The following is a 5,555-nucleotide window of genomic DNA, read 5'->3' as shown; positions in this document are numbered from 1 at the left end:
GGTTCAACCCCGGACTTTACTGTTCAGAGGAGAACATCAGCCACCTGTTCTGGCTGTGCATTGACTACCTGTCCAGCTAATCAGTCAATCAATAACGTGTTACGAATGATCCACCCAGCGGGGAAATGGATTCGTCTTCTGTCCAGATAGGTCCTTTGGAGGCCGATCGCCCCATTGTGTTCAGGGCGCTGTACGATCTTCCAAGGACCATTGAAGTTTTACTTCAACTTCGCTTTAAAACCAAGCGTCCCAAAGAGCGCGCAGCGTGAGTTTCTCACGCCTGACTCGGTGGGTTTATATCTTCCTTCCCTCGGCAGACATTAGCCTGATTCCTCCACCTTTGCACACCTGTCAATCAAATCAAATCAAACCAAGCAGCTTATGGTCTAATCTGATGCAAAAAAAATAGCGGTCATAATCATCAGGCCTGAGTACATGTCAGTTCTTAAAACCAGTGGAAGAGAACATGCGATAATGTTCATCAAAAGGTCAATGAAACCAACGTCAGAAAGATCAATTCACCTTCGGTTTCAAACAGCCCACATAGAATTTACACCAGATTCTAAGATTTGAAAATAACGTGAAATGTACGTTTCAGTCCACATAAATTTTCAAACCAAGCTGAAAACAATTATCTCGTTCAGGAGCTGATGACTGTCCAATAAGACATCCCGGAACAAGATCCTCATTTAAGCTAACTGCAGAATTTGATAGGATGGGCGATAACTGGCTGACAAGCTAGGCTATAACTGACTGACAGGCTGGGCTATAGTTTTCAGTTTCAGTTTCTCAAGGAGGCGTCACTGCCTTCGGACAAATCCATATACGCTACACCACATCTGCTAAGCAGTTGCCTGACAGCAGCATAACACAACGCGCTTGTCAGGCCTTGATTGCCTGCTTGAGTGGATTTCCTTTTACCTAATTTTGCCAGAGGACAACCCTCTCGTTGCCATGGGTTCTTTTTCAGTGCACCAAGTGCGTACTGCACACAGGACCTCGGTTTATCGTCTCATCTGAAAGACGAGACGCTCAGTTTGGTTTTCCAGTCAAACTTGGGAGAAAGGGCGAGAGCGGAACTCGAACCCACACCTTCACGGACTCTCTGTATTGGCAGCTGGGCGTCTTAACCATTCTGCCACCTGGGGCTATAACAGACAGGTTGGGCTATAACTTACTGACACATTTGGCTATAACCAATTAAAAGGCTTGGCTGTGACTGACAGGCCGAGCTATAACTAACTGACTTTCTAGTTTATAATGAATTGAAAGGCTGGGCTATAACTGACATGGTGGGCTAAAACTGACAGGTTGGGCTTAAACTGACAGACGTGGCTATAACAAACTGACAGGCTAGGCTTTAACTGGTAGACTGGGCTATAACTGATTGGTTTATATCTGACTGGTTGTGCTATAACTGACTGGTCTGTAACTGACATGTCGGGCTATAACTAAATGACAGACTGGGCTATAACTGAATGGACTATACTGACACGCTGTTCTGTAATCAGCTGACAGAATGGGCTATAATTCGATCGACAGGTTCGGCTATAACTAACTGACAGGTTGGACCAAAAGCAACTGACCGGGTTATAATGTCAGTTTCTACGTAATCGTTGTTACTGTTCTCGTCTAAATTTAGGTGACATTTATTACGCTGCCGTGAACGCCGAGCTCATAGCTATATAATTTCAAAGTAAGATTTCGTGCACCAAGCTCATTTTCTGCTATCATTTCATGAACATCTGCAGTCTTTTTTTATGCTTTCCAATGCCAGTGATTTTCTTTTCTCTCGATTAAAGCCTCTGGAGTTTTTAAGACCTGTATCCAGCTTGATCGGAAATGGCTTCTTTCTTTAGAATACAGACGTAACGTGTTTACAACTGGTTTCAGATGCTGTTGTTTGAGTTAAGTATTCCCGTTTCTCCCTGTCTCTGTCTGTGTGTGTGTGTGTGTGTCTCTCTCTCTCTCTGTCTCTCTCTCTGTGTCTCTGTCTCTGTATCTTTCTCTCTCTCAGTGTCCCTCTCTTTCTCTGTCTCTCTCCCTCTCTCTGTGTCTCTGTCTCTCTCTGTGTGTCTCTGTCCCTGTCTCTCTCTCTGTGTCTCTTTCTCTCTGTCTCTGTCTCTCTGTCTGTCTATCTCTCTGTCTCTTTTTCTCTGTCTCTGTCTCTCTGTCTCTCTCTGTATCTCTCTCTCTCTCTCTCTCTCTCTCTCTCTCTCTCTCTCTGCCTCTGTCTCCCTGTCTCTCTGTCTCTGTCTGTCTGTCTGTCTCTCTCTCTCTCTCTCTGCCTCTGTCTCCCTGTCTCTCTGTCTGTCTGTCTGTCTGTCTCTCTCTCTCTCTCTCTCTCTCTCTCTCTCTCTCTCTCTCTCTCTCTCCGTGTCCCCGACTCCTCCGTCTTTCCCATTTCTGTAACATCTAAAATTAAACCCGTTTTAATCGAAAAAGAGTAGGGGTACACAATATAATGATCTTGTCGTGAACGGGAAGAACTTTAAACGATTCAAGGTTCGAAAAAAAGAACAACCACCCGACGTTTACTATGGTCCTCATCCCCCCTCCCCCCCCCCACCCCCGCCCCCCCTCCCCCCCCCCCCCCCCCCCCACGCTCCATCTGTCTCTATCTTTCTCTCTGTATCTGTCTATGTCCCCTTCTCTCTGTCTCTCTCTGTCTCTGTCTCTGTCTGTCAAAGGCACGGTTTGGAAGACTGGGCAACTATCTCTGTCTGTCACAGGGAAAGATTGAAGGACTAGGCAATGCCTACAATCTTAATCGATGAGCAGTAAAGTTTCTGAATCCTGTCTGTGTTTCTCTCTCTCTCTCTCTCTCTCTCTCTCTCTCTCTCTCTCTCTCTCTCTCTCTCTCTCTCTCTCTCTCTCTCTCTCTCTCTTCCTCTGTCTCTCTGTCTCAATATATGTCTCTCTCTGTCTCTGTCTTTCTCTCTCTCTCTCAATATGTGTCTTTCTCTGTCTCTGTCTCTGTCTCTCTGTCTCTGTCTCTCTCTGTCTCTCTCTCTGTCTGTCTGTCTCTGTCTCTGTCTGTCTCTCTCTCTCTCTCTCTCTCTTGCCTATTCTGGTTCACGACTCTGGAACTCACTCCCAGTATCCATCAAACAACACGAAAGCATCTCTACTTTCAGAAAAAAACCCCATTAATTCCCCCATCTTTTTCAGTAAATATAGAACTATTTCTACTGTTACAAATCACACTCAAATGAGAGAAAAAACCCATTAATTCCCCCATCTTTTCCAGTAAATGAAGAACTATTTCTACTGTTACAAATCACACTCAAATGAGAGAAACAACACATTAATTCCCCCATCGTTTCCAGTAAATATAGAACTATTTCTACTGTTACAAATCACACTCAAATGAGAAAAAAACCCATTAATTCCCCCATCTTTTCCAGTAAATATAGAACTATTTCTACTGTTACAAATCACACTCAAATGAGAAAAAAACCCATTAATTCCCCCATCTTTTCCAGTAAATATAGAACTATTTCTACTGTTACAAATCACACTCAAATGAGGAGAAAAAAAAACCCGGACTACTTGTGTTTTACATGTGCATGTCTTTCACTTTATTCTCTGTCATATTGCTTATTTGAATCCACAATTAAATCCGTGGCGTTATTTTTCTTTACTTCTTGCTTAATTAAAAAGAAAAGAAAAAAGATAACTTTTGTTCTACATGTGCATGCCTTTCACTTTAGTTTTAGTTTTGCATGATCATTATCTGGATTGATATCGCCTCTTTCTCTCCTTCTCACTTTATCGTTCTATCTACCTGCCCCGCTCCCCTCCCTCTTAACCCCTCCCCTCTCTCTCTCTGTCTTTCTCTCTCTCGCTCTTTGTCTAACTCCCCCTCTCTCTTCACACACACACACACACACACACACACACACACACACACACACACACACACACACACACACACCTCTTTCCCCTCCCTCTCTTTTATTCTTCTAAGATGACAATCTTATATTGATTGCCTTATGATTTCACGGATGTGCGCATACACATGTTTTTGAAATGATATATTAGTTTATATTAACAGGTATTATAAATCTTATGTAACGTCATCTCTGTCTTTGTCTCTCTCTCTCTCTCTCTCTCTCTCTCTCTCTCTCTCTCTCTCTCTCTATATATATATATATATATATATATATATATATATATATATATATATATATGTCTCTGTCTCTGTCTCTGTCTCTGTCTCTCTCCGTCTCTCTCTTTGAGACTCTTTTTTAGCTCCTACAACTATGTAAATGATGTTATTTCTATTACTGGGTTGTTGTTGTTTTGTTTTGTTTTGTTTTTTCAGAACACGTGCATGCTTATTTTAGTTCTCTTTTTTTTTTAATTGATTAATCATTATCTTTACCTATATTAATTTCATGTTTTGTACTCAAAATGTCAAATTACCATTCATGCATCCATGACTATAATATGCATGCTGTACAGATAATTATAATGATTCCCCCCACACACACACACACACCACCACCCCTCCTTGCACTATGTTTATGTAACTGTTTCCCCATCGAAGGCTGGATGAAAAAAACACATTATTTTGCTTACTCTATTATCCTCAGAAGAAAAAAATAATAATTCAATCTATCTATTCTGTGTGTGTGTGTCTCTGTCTCTGTCTGTCTGTCTGTCTGTCTGTCTGTCACTCTCTCTCTCTCTGTCCAGATCTCTAAAGCAGCGGCAACAGAAAAGAGATTTCTAAATGCCCGACGCAGACTGAAGTGGACTCTCTAGCTAGATCCTGACGAATCAAGCGGTCAGCTAGGGATTTTTGTTTGGGTCATTCAATAACTTATCTTATGGCCTTTGTTGTCGTATCTCTTTTCAGGTAATATTTCTTTCCGTGTCTGTCGCAGGAGAGAGTTAAAAAAAACCGTTTTGTTGTTGTAGGGGATCTTATTTTCTTTTATTTGTTTACGTTAACTCACTCAGTACAGCCAGTCCTCTCTTCTCCTCTACACAGACCCCTCGGATGTCCAGTGGGTGTCTCAATGACACAACCTTTAGCTTCCGTCGTCAGAATTGTGGTATTGTTTGTCAACATTCACCTCTTCAGTATAAGAGCCTTCCGCTTGCAATATTTTGATGATGGTAATTGGGGTGAAACGCTGTTAACGTCGTCTCTTTCGCCGTTCGTATGGAGAGAGTTAACGTGCAATTTCACCACATAGGAGGGTTAGGTAACATAATTATGTTACACTTTTAACAATGGTCAGAGCCATGGCTGTATCAAAGACAGAAACATCCGATGTCATGAACTATCGTTTGCGATTGTGTAACTGGAAAATATTCACTTTTTTTTTTCAATAACACTGCAACTTTCGCCAGCCGTCAAGCTAAACAAAACGAATAATATAACAATCAATCACGTGGTTGAGCACAATATATGCTGTAGGATTGTTGTTGATCTGTTGTTTATTATGTGCAAGGGCAATATATCTTTTTTTTCTGCATTAAGACTTGCTTAAACCAACAGCTGGATGTTTATGTTGTAGTCTCTCGTACATTTGTTTTCTTTT

At 41.8% G+C, this 5,555-nt stretch overlaps 1 protein-coding gene across 1 annotated transcript in view; it reads right to left on the bottom strand.

Moving 5' to 3' along the window:
• LOC143286325 (vesicular glutamate transporter 1-like) overlaps positions 1-5,555 on the bottom strand; it is a 481,896-nt gene that overhangs the window by 148,049 nt on the left and 328,292 nt on the right. The window lies entirely within an intron of this gene.

This window comes from Babylonia areolata, chromosome 10, assembly GCF_041734735.1.
Source record: "Babylonia areolata isolate BAREFJ2019XMU chromosome 10, ASM4173473v1, whole genome shotgun sequence".
Lineage (NCBI taxonomy): Eukaryota > Metazoa > Mollusca > Gastropoda > Neogastropoda > Buccinidae > Babylonia > Babylonia areolata.
This window is presented reverse-complemented; position numbering and strand designations above follow the sequence as displayed.